This window comes from Miscanthus floridulus, chromosome 6 (genome assembly GCF_019320115.1).
Source record: "Miscanthus floridulus cultivar M001 chromosome 6, ASM1932011v1, whole genome shotgun sequence".
Classification (NCBI taxonomy): Eukaryota; Viridiplantae; Streptophyta; class Magnoliopsida; order Poales; family Poaceae; genus Miscanthus; species Miscanthus floridulus.
The window spans coordinates 137,760,065-137,779,613 of record NC_089585.1 but is presented as its reverse complement, the minus strand read 5'-3'; the positions used below and the strand labels follow the sequence as shown (position 1 = coordinate 137,779,613).

Here is a 19,549-nt window from a genome sequence, read left to right as displayed (position 1 = left end):
TTTTATAAGGTCCGCAGGGCATATTTTTTCTAAGGTAAACCTCCATCCTAAATCTAAACCGATCATCTGAGAAGAATTCAATTTTTAGGCACCTGTAGTATAGGAAATATGAGAATATAATCCTTGCTTCTTTTAAGCGTCTGCAGTATAAGAGTTTTGTTCAAACAAAACACACATACGTTGCATGTAAACAAACCACACACACACACACACACACACACACACACACACACACACACACACACACACACACACACACGGGGATGAGGGAGTTACACTGTTATTGCTACTTCGGGTATGCAGATTGAAGTCGTACGCACGTATATATAGAACTTATAAAGAAACAATAGATGTAATAGCACAGTTACAAGGTTTTGAATTGTTTAAACAAGGACAAAAGGAACATCACTCCATGGCATGCTTAGATAATAGAGAGAGCTCTTGCAATCTTAGGATCACAGTGATCGATGGGCAAGAGCCTTTAATTTGATTCTGCAAGAAGCTGTGTGCTCGATGCACACACAAAAGTATTTAATCTCTGTCATCTTGCTGGTTGCTGCCCTTGAAAATGGATAGCTCAGCCCTCACATCAATCTGAATGGCCCTAGCCGTCGCGGCCACCGCCGCCATTGTTGAGTGCCAGCCGCCAGCTCCTCAGTCTCGCGATACCTCTGCAGGTACCTGCGCATGGCGTCGGCGTAGTGGTCGAGGCCAAGGCTCCTCATGGCATGACAGATGTCATCGCCGTTGATGGTCTTCCTCCTCTCCCGGCGGCACCGCTCGGAGGCCTCGCCAGTGACGAAGCCCACGAACTCTGTTGCACACTCCTGGATGGTCTCCTTGGCGTGCTTCGAAATCTTGGCCTTGCGGAGGGAGGGCGTCCCTTCATGATCCGCCCAACATTGGCAATGGGCAGGAGGTTGTTGTCATGCCTAACGCCGTCGTTGGCATCTTGTGTGGTTGAACTTGATGCCCTAGAGTGGCTTTGGGGTTGGGGCTGTCCTGATTGGGCAAAACCAGTGAAATTGATATTATCGCTCATCTCGACTGAAGACTGGTATGGTGTGTATGCAGCCTTGCTTGCAATGAGCTATATAGCCTCATGCTTTGGACAGAAAGCTATCTTCTCAATTCCGACTATTTTGAAGTGAAGGTTAGCCTTGTTTACGCATAGAGACACACAAAGGCTTTTTTGGCTTGTTCCTTGAACTTTCTCGGTTCTCTCAAAAAGTGTACCATGCTATATCAAGAGGTAGGGCAACTAGAGTTGTCTGCCACACCATACCACACATGTTAATGATTCGGTAAATAAAAAACAAAATATGTGGCCCTATATTTTATTCGCCTCTGTAATTGTTAAATATACAACTTGTTGAGAAAATATCGGTCTTTCGACCATCCATATATCCAAATTATATTTTCCAGGTGGAGAGGGGACGTATACACATTATATATTTCAATGAGAATATGTATATATGTCGTTTTTTTACCAATACCTGCAATATACGAGACAAGATGTGTATGTGATCTTCTTTGCAACAAATCTATATAGCTTTGGCTCTTAGGATACAAAGCCATATTAGCCTTATCGATGCATTGAGACGTGCAGAGTTATTTTTTTGTTTGTTTTTTTCTTTGTTCATCACCGACTTTCTTAGTTCTCTAAAAGAATGTACAATGTTATAGCTAGAGATAGGGCAGGAGTTGAGTCCACCATACCATGCATATTAATGGTTAGATAACTAAAAAACAAAATGTGTGGCATTACGTTTTATTAGCCTCGTTGGGAGAAATGTCGGCCTTCCGTCCTGCTGTGCCATAATTTTGTGTGGAAAATGACGCAAGTAGTTATATTTTCCTGTTATAGGGTTTATAACATGTATTATGTGTAATAGTATCTTCCGCCCCCTCCGTGCATGCAAGCTGATGGTTAACGTACATACACTGTCCCGTTAACAAGTTCATAACTAGATTGCCTCCTTAACTCGATTCCGGTTAATCAGACAATAATATCATCCGTGAGGGCGAAGAAAATACACTGGACAGATGACGGAAGGATAAATACACACATACGTACATGTGAACAGACCATTCACAAGGACCAGGAACAGGAAGGCACACTTCTATCATCAATACTATACTATAAAGTATACAGAATACTGTACGTGCGTAGAACATGAAGAATTAACAATAATAGATGTGGTATCACAGTTACAAGGTCTTGGAACATGGACAAGAGAGAGAGAGAGAGACGACTTCGTGAGATGCATGCATGCTTAAAACCTTAAGTTTTAAACACAACGACCTTCTCGTTATCGGAGTCTGATAGAGCAAGAGCATTGGTTCTGCAAGAAAATATACTCGCATGCATGCATCGTTAGTTACTTCGATCTTATCTTACTGCTCGTTGCCCCTGAAGATGGATAGCTCATCCCTCACATCGATCTTTGCCATCGCTGCTGCCACCACTGTTGTTGAGTGTCGCCACTCACTACTGGATTCAGGTTCTTTGCGCTCACTATTGGATTCAGGTTCTTTGTCGAGCAAAGGCTAAATTACACTCGACAAAGTCTTTACTGAGTGCAGCACTCGGTAAAGAACACACGGCAAAAAAATTAATCGGTAAAGTCCTCTTTGCCGAGTGTCTTTTATCGGGCACTCGGCAAAGAAAAACGACCGTCACGGCGCCGGCACTGTTGACGGTCTCTTTGCCGAGTGCCAACCCTGCAGGCACTCGGCAAAGATTTTTTATATATTTTTTAAAAAAAATTCTTTGCCGAGTGTCCCTTGGTCGGCGCTCGGCAAAGTTTAAATTTTTTTTAAAAAAAATTATTTGCCGAGTGTCCTCTGGCTGGCACTTGGCAAAGTTTGCATTTTTTTTAAAAAAAATTCTTTGTCGAGTGCCCCCTGGCCGGCGCTCGGCAAAGTTTGAAAAAAAAATCTTTGCCGAGTGCCCTCTGGCTGGCACTCGGCAAAGTTTGATTTTTTTTAAAAAAAAATCTTTGCCGAGTGCCCTCTGTCTGGCACTCGGCAAAGTTTGAATTTTTTTTAAAAAAAATCTTTGCCGAGTGACATGGTCATGACACTCGGCAAAGCTAGAAAAACGGTTTTACGATCGCCCATTTTTCCAGCTTTGCCGAGTGATGTGACCATTGTACTCGGCAACGGGGTCCTTTGCCGAGTGCAAGCACTCGGCAAAGTGACCCGAAACGACAAATTTTTATTTTTATTTTACATTCCATCATTATAAATAAATTTATACAAACATATATCACATATATTCTCATCCATCACATACATATCTCATCCATCCATACATCCATCCGCACATATCACATCCATCACAATATATATCACATATATAGTAATAAGTGCTCAAGTCTATCCAAATAAATCCACAAGTCCATCAAAGGCCACAAGTGCATCACAAGTATATCACAAGTCCATCACCAAGTGAACAACAAATGAAAAAAATACAACGTGCACTCATCTCGGCCACTGCGACTATGGTGAAGGCCCAGCTCTATCATTCGGAGGTGCATGAGGACGGATTATTCCGAACCACCGTCAGATGGAGACTGCACAAAGGAGTAAAGATTGCATGTGAGACAAGATTATTTAGATAGCTTAATCTAGAAAGGTAGAGGCCATACAAGCAAAGCACAAGCGAAAGTAAAAAAACTTTCATACTCACAGGAGTAGCTGCAGTTGCAGCACGCGGAGGCGGAGGTGGAACCAACAGCCCAGCTGGCAGAGAGAAGCCCACACGTTGCCCAAGCCCTTTATAGAAACTCTGTAATGTCTGTCAGCCTCTATGCCTGGGCCTGCCGCTCGGTCCGCTCGGCGTCCAGCTGGGCCGCCAGCTCCTGACGTTGCCTCATTTCTTGTTCCAGCCTGGACCTGTAATATTTCACTCCAATGTTTCAGTAATGCAAAGCTAATTAAGGTGTGTAAAGATCAATGTATGACGAGTAAAACAGGAATAACTTCGAGTACGTCAACCCGGTGCTGTGCAGCGATCGGCCGTGTGTGAATGGCCGGGCTCTCGCTCGTGCTCCGTGCTCAGATCTGGGAGAGAGAGGGAGTAGAGGCCGTGTCGATGACGCCGTCGCCAAGCCAGAACCGTCCCATGCTTCTTGCCTTGCCCCGCCCTCATGACGGCCTCTCCATCGAAGTCCTGGGTGCTCGGATCGTGGTCTGGACCCATGGAGCGACCTCGCCACCTCAGTGTACTCACTGATGCGGGAGTGGACGCTCGGGTTCGTGTATGCCTCGGGTGGGTCCTCCAGGTTGAAGGAGACAGTCGGACGTCGCCTTGCCCTTGTGGGCCATACACCATGCCTGGAAGTCCGAGCAAGCCTGGCCACTATGTGACGCCGACTGCGAGAAAGACAACACGATGATTAGAAATCAGGCAGAACTAAGCGTCACAATAGATAAATGAATTCACGTACCCATGCTTATTTGTATCTGGCAAGGCTGCGGCTGCCTTGATGGTGTGCTGGACCTTGCATCTACAAACTGACTGGTCCCGGGCATCCCTGTGCATCTTGAGGTACTCCTCCGTGAACCACCGCTCCACCATCATCGCCCTAGCACTCGGGATACGCTTGGCACCACCAGGGAATCATCTATACGTCATCAAGTATTGGACATATAAGAAGATCAAATTAAACCAACTTAATCTCAAAACGAATCAATATTGATGTTCTTCATTTACCTCAAGGTACTGCTCCCGGGTAAGCTGTATCTCTCTTGCGTCTTTCTTGGTTTTCCTCTCTCTAAGCTTCGACCCGTAGTAGGTTACGATGGCCTAGATGCGCACCTCATGATGCATGTCGGTGACAAGTTTTTTACAGGCTTTGGTAGTCACCTGCTCCGCCCTGGCCTCAAATCCCTCCTCGCATCTGTAATAGGTCTGCATACAAAAGCGATGTATCCATTCATTATTTCAAGAAAAGTCCAATGAATGCGACGTATTGAGCAATGTTGTGCGAGGGAGACTTACCCAAAACTCTGCCTTCACCCGCGCCGCCTTGTTGGGGTACTCCGCATCGGGGGCGACGGCGTAGTGGTCAAACGAGTAGGTCGGCTCCATCTTCGATGCGTATGTGACAATGCCGGGGAAGTGTTGCCTGCACAGAAGACCCAGGATGCCGTTGACTAGCCATGCGCTACCACCTGACACAACCACCCAGTTTCTGCACAAGTGATTAAGAAAAATTATTAGTTTTTTCATCATATCATATGAAGTAGTAGTGATAACATATAAAGTTACTTACTTTTGCCCTTCGGAGAGAATCACTGGGCATTGGTGAGGAAGCGGAACTTGTGGAGGCTCGCGGGACCTCGCAAGTAGACACTCGAAGAGGAGTTGGAGGAAGCGGAACCCATGCCTACCACCTCCTCCTCCTCCTCCTCCTCCTCCTTCTCTGTTTGCCGAACCAGCTCCTCGTCCGACTTGTCCATGGGTGCCACCTCCTCCTACGGCTGGCGGTCCTCCTCACGCGGTGCGGGAGGAGACGGACCCTCTCCTGCGACTGGCGGTCCTCCTCCTCCTCCTCCTGTACGATCCCTCCGCCGTCCCTCCTCCTATAGCCGGCGTGGTCTTCGGTAAATCGAGTTCACGGACCTATGACGGTCGCCCGCCATCTTTGTTCAATCACCTGCAATAAAAAAGAAAAATAAGACGTAATTAGAAATAGGTGCAAAAATGAACAAAACATAATTACAAAAAAACATAGTAATACATGTATTAGAAATATATGAAAAAATGAACAAAACATAATTACAAAAAACATAGTATTACATGTATTAGAAATAATCTTCATGATTGAGATTAGCTGGATCATAGGTCTCGTCATCACTATCAACATTGTCCAACTCATCAACACTATCCGAAGGAGGAATGTTGTCTTCATTGTCATTGCCTAAACGTAATCGCTCAAGCATTTGTATGTCCTTCAGATTTCGCACCTCGTCTCCAGCGTCCTCTTCATCATCCCTTTCATTGTCTACTTCCATTCCTATCTCTTCGGTTAAGTCTATGTCAAACCTCCCTTGTAGCCCCTCTTCTTGATAGAACTCTCCATCATATGTGTTTGGGTTGAAGTTGTAATCTTCATCGTTTGGGACAGGTAGTTTACCGTGTGGCGATACCTTGTGCACAATAGACCAACCCTTAAGATGCTCGGCGTCTTTGCACGTGTATGACATATAATAAACCTGGACAGGCCTGTTGAGCCACAATGTAGACATCTTTTCGTGGATAGACGGAATCCTATCGAATCTCGACTAGCCTAAGCTTAGCGGTCCGTCTCGTTACACTAGGATGAAACTAGTGGCATTTGAATATGACAAGAGTAAGAGGTTTGGAACCATAGAATGATAGTTCGTAGATTTCTTCAATTCTTCATAATAGTCAAGTCCATCAGTGTCGGGCGTAACAACTCCGCTGTTTGTGGTTTTTCGATTAGGCTGACTCTGCTTGTAGCTTGCTGTGTGAAAACGATATCCATTCACGTCATAACCGGTAAATGACTTGACCCTAACGGCACAGCCGTTTGCAACCTATCTCAGCTCATCACTTATAGGCGCATCAGTTTGGGCTTTCTGTTTGAACCAACAAATGAAATCAGGGGCTCTCTGGTCCCGCTACCCCATGAAAGAAGGTATCATTTTAATGCGGGGTAGGTTGCCTTGATCCATGCTAGGATTGATGAAGAAATTCCATGTACCAACGAGAAACAAGGGGGTTGGACGAAGAAACAAGGACATACGGCGAAATAAAACAAGTTCGTTCAGAACTTACCCAATGAACGGTTGCACCTCGACAAGGTTGGTCAACACATATAGCATGATACTGCGCCACTCTTTATTTTTCAATTGCTTAGTGGTCGATGCACTTGCGCTTCTGAGTTGCCCTTGGAAAAGGCTAAGGTTCGATTCATTTTCGCCAGCATTATAACGAGGGGGTGGATTATAAACGCTAGGAAGATTCTCAGTCTAGTATTTCTCTATGAAATTTGACCTCCTCTAGAATGTATGCATCTGCAATGGAAGCCTCAATTTTGGCTTTATTTCTACATTTTTTGCAAAGAGTCTTCAGACATCTCTCGATTGGATAGCACCAACGGTTCTGCATGGGCCCCCCCCCCATCTGTGCCTCATATGGGAGGTGCACAATCAAATGCTGCATCGGCAAGAAGTAGCTGGGTGGAAAGATCTTCTTCCAACTTACAGAGCAACACAGGGTGCCGCTTTTTCCAAGTCATCAATGACGGTCCGAGAGAGCTCCTTGGCACAAAGCTAGCGGAATAAGTAGCTCAACTCTACCAGCACTTGCCAAACATGCTCCTGGGACATAGCCTCGAACCATCGCCGGAAGAAGCCGCTCAATCTATATGTGGTAGTCATGACTCTTCATCCCGTTGACTCACAGAGTGCCTAAGTTCACTCCCCTCTTTAGATTCACTGCATACCCATCAGGGAACATTAGTGTCTTGATCTATTCAAGTACTTCCCTCCTTTGGTCCCTTTTTCAAGACTGAAATCGGCCTTAGGCCTTCTCCAGGTCTTGCCACGACTAGGAGGCTGCATCTCTTGATTTGGTCTATCGCACAACGTTGTCCAGGTCCACTCTAGCCTTAGGGTTGTCCTTAGACTTTTCAGTGTCCATGAGTGTTGCCCAAAGTGCCTCGGCGACATTCTTTTCAGTGTGCATTACATCAATGTTATGTGGCAGAAGAAGGTCATCGAAATAGGAGAGCCTCGTCATGCCCGAGATATGAGTCCACATATGTTGCTCACCATATCCCACAAAACCACCTTCTTCATTGGGCACGAGAGCATCTATCTGAGCATGAACCTCGGCACCAGTCATCATCCACGGTGCAGGGTTTAGTCACTTTGACACCTTTTGTAAAGTTCTTGATGTCTTGTCTGAATGGATGGTCAAGAGGTAGGAATTGACGATGTATGTCGAACGACGAATACTTGCCACCCTTCTACAACCAAATGAACCTCACACCTTCCTTGCATATTGGGCATGGGAACTTCCCTGTGAACACACTAGACAGCAGAATATCCCATACTGCTAGGAAGTCATGCAGGGAGTAGTGGTACCAAACGTGCATTTTGAATGTTGTCTTTGTAGCTCGATCATATGTCCATACCCCTTCGTCCCAAGCATGGACCAATTCATCAAACATGGGCTCCATGAACATACCCATATTACTCCCTGAGTGTCCAGGAATTATCAACGACAAAAATATGTTATGTCGTTGAAAGGAGACACCGGAGGGGAGATTAAGGGGGATAACGAAGATGGGCCAACATGTGTATGGGGCTAGCCATCATTCCATAAGGATTGAACCCATCTGTTGCTAGCGCGACACGTACATTACGAGCCTCATCTGCTTTGTCATGATGTTTGTCATTAAAGCGGATCCAAGCTTCACCATCGGATGGATGTACCATCTTGTCAGGATTGTACTGTTTGTTATTTTTGTGCCATGTCATCTGTTTCGTGGATTCCTCGGTCATGTATAGCCGTTGGATCCTCGGTAGGAACAGGAAGGTACCATAGGATATTCACAGGGATCGTAAGTTGCCTCTTCTGGCCATCATCAGAGTCTACCTCCAGGTACCTAGAGGATTTACACTTTGGATAGAACTTTGCATGCTCGTGTTCTTTCCTAAATAGGACGCACCCCTTCGGACAAGCATGTATCTGCTCATACGACATCTTAAGTGCACGAAGGAGTTTCTATGACTCGTACATGCTCTTTGGCAGAATGTGGCCCTCCAAAAGCAGGGTGCCAATCACGGCCAACATCTTATCGAAGCCAGGTCGACTCAAGTTTAACTCGGACTTCAACCACATTAAGCGTCCAATGGCATCCAGTTGAGACACCGTTGACCGATCATGAAGGGGTTTCTGTGCCGAGTCCATCATGTCGTAGAACGCCTGTGCGGCTGCCTCCATCTCCTCCTTCTCACGTCCCTCATCGAACTATCTTTGGTGAAAGTCATCTAACATATCTGCTACCCTGGCATCAGCATCAAAAGCCTCCACCCGTGGTCTCACCACCTCCTCTCTAATACGATGGGCTTCACCATGGTAGACCCATCGGGTGTAGTCTAGCGTAAATCCATGCTTCACAAGATGTTTACCCATTTCCACCTTGTTTACCCTTCTCCTGTTTCCACATTTGCTGTAGGGTCACAAAACTAGGCAATGTCCTTTAGCAGCCTTGCCAAATGCACTGTTCAAGAAAGCATCAGTCTTGTTCATCCATTCCGTGGTGTAATCACTCTGACTTCTCCAGCCCATGTACATCCACTGACGGTCATCCATCCTCTAACATATGTATCAGCGAGTAATGAAACCATCAATTGCATCTACATGGTGTTCCTACTGTCTAATAGGTGAGGATAGATCCTAATCCCACCCGCAGATACATAGATGAGGTTAGTTTCCATGCTCTACTCCTATCCGAGATAGAATTTCGGCAGCACCTCCCCGCTGTTCTCCAGATACATGTCCTGTCAAAGAAGAGTGCGTATCCGGAGAACAACAGGGAGGTGACGCCGAAACTCTATCTTGGACCGGAGTAGACCATGGAAACTAACCCATCTATGCATCCGCGGGCTATCCAAAAAATGTGGACAATCTGAAACAGATACGGTCATAGATATGCAAAGATCTGCATACCTCCAACCGTATCTCTTTCGAATGGGAGAGACCTAACTAGGGTTACGCGATCTACGACCATAATACAGAAAGAGGGGTTATACCTAGGGTGGCGGCGGAGTCAGGCTAGTGGGGCCATGGTGGCAGGTCGGTAGCAGTGGTGCAAGGCGACGCGGTGTAGGCAGACCGGCACGACGACGGGAACTCGGACTCCGCTCCGACGGGCTCTTCTCTACAAAAATGGAACAAAATACTGTCATTTAAAAAAATTCGGCAGAACCTCCCCTGCACGGTAAGGTTTCCAAAACCTGCAAAAAACAGCGGACACGATGGCCGACAAGCACATATGTCTCAAGAGAAGCCATGTAGTTTGGATATCAATCCGTGCAGAAGAATATATCCAAGTAGTACCACTACTTCTACTACTACTTCCACTATTGCTACTACTACTACTACCACTATTGCTACTACTACTACCACTAGTTCTTCTACTACTACTACCACTACTTCTACTACTACTACCACTACTTCTACTACTACTACCACTAGTTCTACTACTACTACTACTACCACTAGCACTACTACTACAACTAATACTACTACAACTATAACTACCACGACAACAACAAGAGAGAGGGCATACCTGACGGGTGCCGAGGGTAGGGGCGGGCGGCGTCGGGGTCGGGGTCGGGGTCACCGGAGTCGGGAACAGGGTCGGGCACGTGCGGCGTCGGGACGGGCGGTCCAAGGGGCGTGGCCGGTCCACGGGGCGCGGCCGGCTCCTCGGCGTTGGTGGGCCGGCGTGGGCGAGCTGGCCAAGCTCGGCCACACGCAGGGGTGGGGGCAGGCGCCGATGCGTGGCCTGGTGGCTGGCGGGCGCGGGGTAGGGAGGGCGGCGTGTGGCTCGGGGGCGGGGCCGGGCCGGCGTGGTCGCGGAGGGCGGCGCGCGGCGTGGGGGCGGGGGCGGGCCGGCGTGGCCGCGGATGGCGGCGCACGGCGCGGGGGCGGGGGCGGGCCGGCGTGGGCGCGGATGGCGGCGCGCGGCGCAGGGGCGAGGGCGGGCCGGCGTGGGCACGGGGGCTGGCTGGCTGTCTGCTTGGACTGCCGGGCCGGCCGAAATCGATTAAGTGCCCCACCCGCCCCTTTGCCGAGTACCGGATCAGGGAGGCACTCGGCAAAGGAGGCAACTTTGCCGAGTGCCCCTGATCCGGCCGTCGGCAATTTTTTTTGAAATGCCTTTGCCGAGTGCCCCTGTGAAGACACTCGGCAAAGAAGAAATTTCTAAAAAAAATAAAAAATTCCTCTTTGCCGAACGCCTTATTCTTAGCACTCGGCAAAGACCCCCTTTGCCGAGTGCCATGCCCCGGCACTCGGTAAAGTTTTTTATTTTTTTGTTTTTGGCCTCCAAATTTTTTGTGCAGCCCTTTTAAAGTACCAGGAACTCCTAATTAGAATTTGTGGATTTTTTTGTGACTTTTTTATATATTTAGTTACTTTATTTCTTTTACTTGATTTTTTTTCGAAAAATATAAATTTGAACTGCACGTGGCTACGAATAATGGAATTTAACGATTCAAAAATTGATAGTCATGTTAGTGAGTGTAGTGTGAGGCCGCATCCAGGAACGGACCCAAAATTCGGATATCTTGTTCACGAAACATGACCGCGAACTTGCGTGCGAAGTGTTTTTAAATTCTATAAAAAGCAAACGATGTCCGAAAATCATGAAACTTGTTCAGATGTCGTGATATCGTATGTGGAGGCTTTGATAAAAATTTCAGAAGATTTCGTGCACGTTGTCACATACGATGCTTATAAACTAAGACATCTCCTACATATGATATCTGATTGATTCCTAGGTTGATTGATATGATAATATATCTTCAGACTCCATAGAGTTCTGCTTGTGCAATGTGATGAAATAACACCGTACGTAGCTATACGTGAAAGCAGATGCTAATCGGCCGCCGATTTCTTTATTATGCGATGGCAATCGTCGAGAGCCGAAAGCACTACTGTTATGCAAGGAAGAATAATAAACCTTTTGGCCGCTGCTAGTTGCGATGCCCTATGTGACGACCGTGCAGGGAGCAGCCAATGGGGCGCCCTTCTTTTGCAATTTGCAGTGCAAGGTGTGCTGCTGACTGGTGGATGCCCTAGGCGCGCGACATCTGCCGACAAGCCGTGCGGTCCCTCGCATGGCGGCGATGATGGCGTCCAGCGCCGCGGCACGTGGCCGTGGATCCATCCGGATCAACGTTGAGTTGAGGGAAGAGAGCACTGTTCTCTCCCGGACGCACAGCTAGCGCACAAAGGGCCAAAGGGAGCAGAGTGTTAATTAGCAACCTACTGGTCCTTATATTAGCTAGGCCACTTGATCTCCGTATAAAAAGGCTACTAATCCGCAGCTTTTGACAAGCTAGCCAAGCGAAACCCCACACCCAAACGCCAAAAGGAGGTGGTGTGAGCAGGAGCAGCGATGCAGGACAGCAGGAGCTAGAAGGTAGCCAATTACGAGCGCGGGGGAGTAGTGCATCTTTTGATGCGGCTGCTGCTGCCTACCTGCTGTGCTACCTGTTCCCAAGGAAGCTCCCCATTGGGAGGAACTTGAATACTTTAATTTGCTTGCAATAAATTTCATTTTTCACAGATATAGTAAGATTCCTTATTATGACTGATTAGCGTGTGCCTGATCTAGAGATAAGTAATGATGAATGGTTCCATTCTTGTTTTTCGGGATAGAATCGTCCACCTCTATATCGGGTTAGGTTTATCCTAAATCTATGATTTTCTTTCCTTGGGCCGATCTTATCTTCTCGCGTGGCCTGGACAGTTCGCCCAATCACCGTGCCTAATGTCGCTCACCCCTATGTGGCCCTGTCAGACGTCACATTCGACCCTATGCATCCTCACGAAGTCCACACCAGCGCCACGATGTCATCGGACAAGCCTCTCCTCGCGTTGAGCTACACTGCCCTCGACTCTCCTCGCCTCATGTCGTGCTAGGGCAGGCTACACTCAAACCGTCGCCGCCCAACCTATGCCGCGCCAAAGGAGCTCGACCACAGGGCCGGTGGTGCCTCCCTCAACTCATGTTGGAGCAATGTCAAACTCGAGCATGCTTCATGCCCACGCCGCCCTCACCCACCCCTCCTAAGAGAACCGCCTTTGGAGAGAGGGAATGATGGTGTCAAGGAGGGACGGGGTCCATCCACTTGTTTTGAGGCCGGAGTTGGGCTCTTCTCCCATCTTCGGCGAGTATTCACTTGTGGAGTCCACGCCCATCCCTCCTTGCAAACGCCATTGAAAATAGGATCGCCCCATCCTGTCCTTGTTGGTCCTCCGAAGGTGCATCACTAATCAGTCTTTTGGTGGTATATATGGAAATGAGACATGTCACTTTTATAACCTTAGGTTTTGGTCCAAAGCAAGGCTCTACTCTGTACACATAAAAAGTGACGGGCGTAACAATAGTCACATATATAATAACGATGAGTGTGAAGAACAAGCTCTATATGTGACATTTTATCCATTTCAAAAGTGATGGGTTCTTGTTGAAAACAAAATTATGGATGGGCCAAGGTTGACCATCACCTTTTCTGGACTGAAATGTGACGGGTTTTGGTCCCTAGTCGCCATTTTTTACTCTATGTCTATATTTGAGAATCTTATTCACCCTTTCCCATCCCATTTAGAAACAACTAAGACCATTTTACCCAGCATCGCCCATGGCTAGTTCTCCGTCGCCATGGCGCCAGATCTACTAAGTCAATGTGTTGCTCACATCCTCCTTGCCATCGGCCTCATCCACACCGACCTCCTTCACATGGGCCTCCTCCTTGGTGACATCCTTCTCCATGTGTGCATGTCTCTTCTCCTTCTCTATAGCGTCCACCTCCCAAGGCACAGGGGACCACCACCACCACCACCCTCTTTATCAATCTGGCCTCTCTCCTCCTTCTCAAGGTGAGTTTAACTTCTCCCCCTCCTCCTTCATGAATGAATGGATGTATGCACTAATAGATGAACTAGTTGGTTGATGAATGAAGTTTTAGAATGGATGGATGAAATGATGTATATGAATGGATGAATGCATATATAGATGGATTAGTATTTAGATATATCGATCTATGGATAGAATTTAGATGAACCACTTTTCACTGTAGTATAGCTTACACGCATGATGTTTTGTCTAGGTGATTCCCTGATTCTGTCATTTGCTTGGGAGCAAAAATATTCATAGTCGGAAACAATGTATGTATCAATTATGTGTCTACAAGAATTATGAAAAGGTTGGAGCTTCCAAGCTTCAGGACCTTCTCTCTAGGTCACTTCCCCTTGAGTCCTAGACTCAGGATGTCTTGTTGGTCTTTTCCAGTACCCTTAGTTGGGGTTGTATGTCTACATTCTTCTGTTGTTGTTTTTTAGTTTTTGTTTGGTGTTTGGGGTGTGAGTTTGGGTGGATCTCTTTTGCCTCGCCTTTGTATTGTTTTTTAGTGTTTCTCCTATCTTAATGAAATCACGCGCAACTCTCTGGCGTAGTTCGAGAAAAGAAAAGAATTATGAAAAGGAGAGCTCGAGGGGTGGAAGTAGTTTGATGTTTTCCAGAGAGTCTTTTAAGGTAGATTTTGACGTAAATTTATCTTCTAATATATTGTTAATAGGATGTTTTTCAGAGAGTCCTCTAAGGTAGATTTTGATGTAAATTTGTCTTCTAATATATTGGCAAACTCAAATCATCTTAAAATTCCTTTGAATCTGGATCTATTGGTGCAATCTTCAAAGCTAAATACTTACACAATTGGATTAATCATTGATCATTTTTTTTTTGCAATTTCTTTGTTTTCTAAATTTCATATGCCTTAGATTGATTAGGGAAAGAGTACCCTCTAGTTGGCTTGACAAGTTCATCAGCACCAATTATATGCAACAACCCAATGTTGGCCTACTATGATTCATTTAAGAGCACAACAACTAAAGTATATTAGACTACTATTCCTGAATCCTGATCATCGTGCTAGCAATCAAAAGGTCCACCTAGCAACTAGCAATGATGCAGGGAAGATATTTGCTCTCAAATGATTTGCCCAAATAAATTCCAAGTCCCCCTATACAAAACAATCATTTATTATTTTCACAACAGTTTGCTAGCTAAATAAAACTTTTGGATGGCTAGAGAAATCATATTGTAGCGAATAGAAGTAGGCTAGTGATATGAAACCTGCAAAGCTCGTCTTAGAACATACAAATCATCAATGAAATCACCATGTAGCAGCACATAGCTTTTTGCCTTCCCCACACCAAATAAAAAAGTACACTATATATTTTAGTGACAAATTGAAATACTAGTAACACAGTTATCTATGTATCTTCCATGTTGCATATTATATAACTTGCATATTTATCCAAATAAATTAAAAAATCATAAGGGCCACTATCATTTTTCACCATAAAAGCTTACAATTGTGTATTTAGAGATCGAGGCAACAACGATGTATCTTTAAGTGCACACTCACCAACTATTTTTTGTACAAATTGTAGCATTATCCTCTTACATATATAACTAGCTAGTACCCCATCCGTCAACAAATATACGCATTTCTTATAATCTTACAATATATTAAACATAAAGGAAAAATGTTCATGCCCCCACAAAAGCAGCCGAGCAAGCACTAATAGGAAATCGTTTTTAGGGACAGTTTGGAAGCTATAGTGCAACAAAACATTTCTAGAGACGATTTAATATATGATCTGCCCTTAAAAAGATGGCACGCGATGTAAAAATCATCGGTGTAGTAGTGACAGATATAGGCCTTAAATGCCATGCATTAATCATATGGCCAATAAATTCCAACAAAAGCATTTTTGCATTGCTTTGCTTATTTTGCGAGGTGCCAAAAATATACAAGGCCTTTAAAAGGGTGCATCCAGCTTGATAGTTTCCATTGTTAGTTTTTTTTAAAAAAAAGACATGATTATCTAGATCAAATAATACCAAATGAAACCAGCAAAAAAGGAGCACTTTTTAGATAATGAAAGAAAAAAAGAGAGCATAGTAGTTAACTATAGAAAGAAGTTAAGCTTTTCGTTGTTGACAGTGAACTATGGCCAAAACTGATTCAGTAGTGGTTACAAAGATATACTGTGATGGATACTCGAAAGTAGGGAGTTTGTCCACCATGCATCCTTATATTGACTTACTTTCTGTTGTGACATATATATATATAGAAAATAAGACACTTCCTATGGTTTAATATAGCCAAAGTCCGAGAGCTCATCTATCTGTCACTTATATTTTGGTTTGCAGGTGTGTGGGCACCATGCACCCCATGCATATGGAGTATGTTATGATATGCTAGTATTAGTATGTATGTCTGCCCCACAAGGCCACAACCACATACACAAACAAGGACGTATAGATAGCTGTTCCATGTACTCTATATAGTGCAGTATATGCATGTGTGATGATGCCTGAACCCGAATTATTGGAAGGCAGCAGAGTCCGTCACTCTCTCTGGTGGACCATGGAGCCTGGAGCGACGTCATGGAGCATGCATGCCATTTAAGATGTCAGTGGTTAAACAAACATCAATTTCTGTGTCCTATGAACATTTAATACAAGACTGGATGATATGAATATGACTACCACATGCATGCTAAGCACAGATATATACTCAGCTTTCTGATATTTTTTTCTACAACACACAAGGATAAGAATGAAATTAAGACCTACAAAAAACCGAGATGCACACAAATGCTAGACTCAGCTTCTCATTCAAACAATACTAAAGTACTGATCATAGATTATGCAAACACTGAAAAAAAAACTTTCATACAAGCATGTGTCGTTCTACACACTTCTACTAGTAGAAATTGTCACTAACAACACGATGAGTAATATACCACAGTCGCAGCAAAGCAAAATAATTAACATCATGCATGGATCTTGTATGCATAGCAAGTAGGAATCAACCATTGTTTTCAGAGTGTTTTTCGTTGGATAATGTTTGTTTTGCATGAACCAGCGGCAGCGCTGCATTGCTCTCTAGTTAGTTTAATTTGTCACAAGACTCTCTGGTGGGAATCTTGGATTTGCATGAGCGCTAGCATCATCCTCTAGCTACCTAGCTAAAAGAATACTGGACATCTTGCCTAATCAAGCCAATCATTGATGAACTCTATAAGAAAGAAATAATAGGAGCCAATACTAAGCAGCAAGATGAGCATCAACAATAATTTCACTCTGAATCTAGAATAATATTCTTACCTGCTACAAAAATACTGAAATTGAACAACTACGTACGTTTCATTTGTGCAGATCGATCGAGCTGCATATACTAGCTTCACAAATTGACAATTTGTCGATCGTGAACAAATCAAAATCGAATCAATTCATAGATGATGGGCACTCGGAGTTACATCGATCCTCGGTAGGCGGTAGTGTCTTCGTCTTCATCCATCCTAGTAGTACTCTCTTCGTCCGACGGTGTTCCGGTGATCAATCTATGGTACCTCATCATCGGTAACCATATCATCCATCATCCCAACCCATCCTAACCCCAATTCCTACTTCACCGATACATAGCCCAGAGATGAATAGCAAAAACTCGATCTAGTCCTCTTCTCCTCTAGCTACTACTGGGTACATACTCATAGCTACTGTTGCCACTACTAGCACTAATAAGGAATAAGGCAATAAGCTATATATGTGTGTGGAACTGTGGATAGATAGGTAGAGATAGATAGATTATATAGCTTGGAATTTGGATTGGATACGAAGACGACTCACCTCTCCAAAATGAGTAGTACGTAGTAGAAATTAATAAGCGAAGCTCCTAGCTTTTGTTGTTGCTCTGATGAATAACAAGCAGGTGAAGGACTGAAGATGGATGGATTAAAAGGGCCTGGAGGAGGTGTTGTTGTCGGGGCGGTCCATGGCGGCGCCGAACATGAAATGACCGGCTGCGGCGCTGGGACCGGCGGCGGACGAGGTGGAAGCAGGGTGGTGGTCGGGGGGCCCTCCGCCTGGTCCGCCGGGTCCTCCGCCACCGCGGGAGGATGCGGCTGCGGCGGCGCGGTCTCCCTCGAGCACGCGGTACTTGTCGAGGTACCTGCGCATGGGGTCGACGTAGTCGTCGAAGCCGAGGGCAGTCGAAGGCCCAGCAGACGTCGTCGCCGTTGACGGTCTTGCGCTTCTCCTTGTGGCACTTGTCGGAGGCCTCGCCGGTGACGAAGCTGATGAACTCGGAGACGCACTCCTGCATCGTCTCCTTGGCCTCCTTGGAGATCTTGGCGTTGGGCGGCAGGATCTGCTTCATGATGCGGCCGACGTTGGCGATGGGCAGCAGCCGGTCCTGCTCCTTGATCTCCAGGTCACCCCCTCCTCCGGCGCCGCCCACCAGGCCCGCCCGCCGCCCGTCCCCGTCCGGCGGCTGCCCGTGGTGGTGGTCGGCCATGCCGACGTCGTCGTTTGCTGCCTTGCCGTCTCCTCCGTCCCCGGCCGCCCTCGCTAGCTCTCCTCGTGTGTGTTAGTTGTTGGCTGGTGTGACTGTATGTCACGCCGGTCGGTCTGTGCTCTGTCGCTGACGATCCATGGGTCGGGTCAGGGTCTCTCTCTATGTGGCGTGGCGTCTTACATGAGCTAGGCTCTCTCCCCTTGTGTTTATTGGTGCGAGCCGAGAGAGAGACGTACGCGCTTGGGGAGTGAATATAGATGGCCTAACGGGCCGGGCCTGGCATGGGCTGGCACGGGCTTGTGCCAGCACGGCCTGATAGCCAACGGGCTGGCACGGGCCCATGCCTCCGGGGCCGTGCCTCACAGGGCCACGGGAGGCATGGCCCTATGGGTTGATTTTCGTGCCGGGCCGGCCCGAGAAGCACGGCCATTTTCACAGGCCGTGCCAGCCCCGAGACCCACTGAGTCGCCGAGAGCAGGCAGGGTCGTGGAGGAGCGGCGGGGGCCTTGGGGGAGGAGGGCGGTTGCCGGCGTGCTCGAGGCCGAAGCGTGCGCCGCGGCCGGGTGGGGAGGCGAGGAGGTGGCCTTGGGGGAGGAGGTGGCCGCCGGATCTGCCCGCCCGCGCGCTCCTAGCCGCGCGCCGCCGAGTGAGAGGGAGGGAGGGAGGGAGGCAGGGACAGGGAGGAGGCGCCGCGCCAGCGTCGAGGCAAGGGTGGAGAGCTGGATCCACGGTGGAGAAGACCTAGCGTGGCCAGATCTGGTGGTGGCGGGATCGAGGAAGGAGGCAGCGCGAAGCCGGAGATGGCAGTGGCCGCCGGCGAGAAGCCGAGGACGCCGAGGAGAGGGAGGAGGCATCCTGGACTCTGGTCCCGCGTCCGCTTTCGCTCGCCTCGCCCGACGCGAGGGAAGGGGAGGGCGTCCGCGGCGCCAGCTCTAGGGTTTGGGGTGAGGGAGAGGGAGAGCCGCCATGGGCGTGAGGGAAGGGGAGGGGGCGGACGTCCGCGACGCCGGCTCTAGGGTTCGGGGTGAGGGAGAGGGAGAGCCGCCCTGCGCCGGGGAAGAGGGGAGAGGGAAGCGCGAGCTGCGAGGTGAGGATTTAGGGTTCGGGGACGGGGGCTCGAGGCGGCCACCGCGCGGGGGCCTTGGTTGAGGAGGGCGGCGCGTGCACCGCGCCCGCGTGGGGAGGCGAGGAGGAGGTGGCCGCCGAGGCTGGGCGACGGCCGCGTGGGGAGGCGAGGACGAGGCGGCCGTGTGGGGAGGCGAGGAGGAGGTGATAGGTTCGGCCGTGGGGAGGAGGGGAGGCGTGGGGAGGCTAGCAAGCCGGCTGCCCGGGCCGCTAGCGGGCCGGCCCGGGCAGCCGGCTCTGTAGCAGGCCAGACCGTGCCAGCCCATGTGCCTGG

The 19,549-nt window shown here is 47.6% G+C and overlaps 2 pseudogenes; both read right to left on the bottom strand.

Moving 5' to 3' along the window:
- Positions 1 to 334: 334 nt before the first annotated feature.
- On the bottom strand, positions 335 to 1,042 carry LOC136459823 (transcriptional activator hap3-like; annotated as a pseudogene).
- A 16,207-nt stretch (positions 1,043 to 17,249) lies between these two features.
- LOC136459822 (nuclear transcription factor Y subunit B-1-like) lies at positions 17,250 to 18,306 on the bottom strand (annotated as a pseudogene).
- Between the last annotated feature and the right edge of the window lie 1,243 nt (positions 18,307 to 19,549).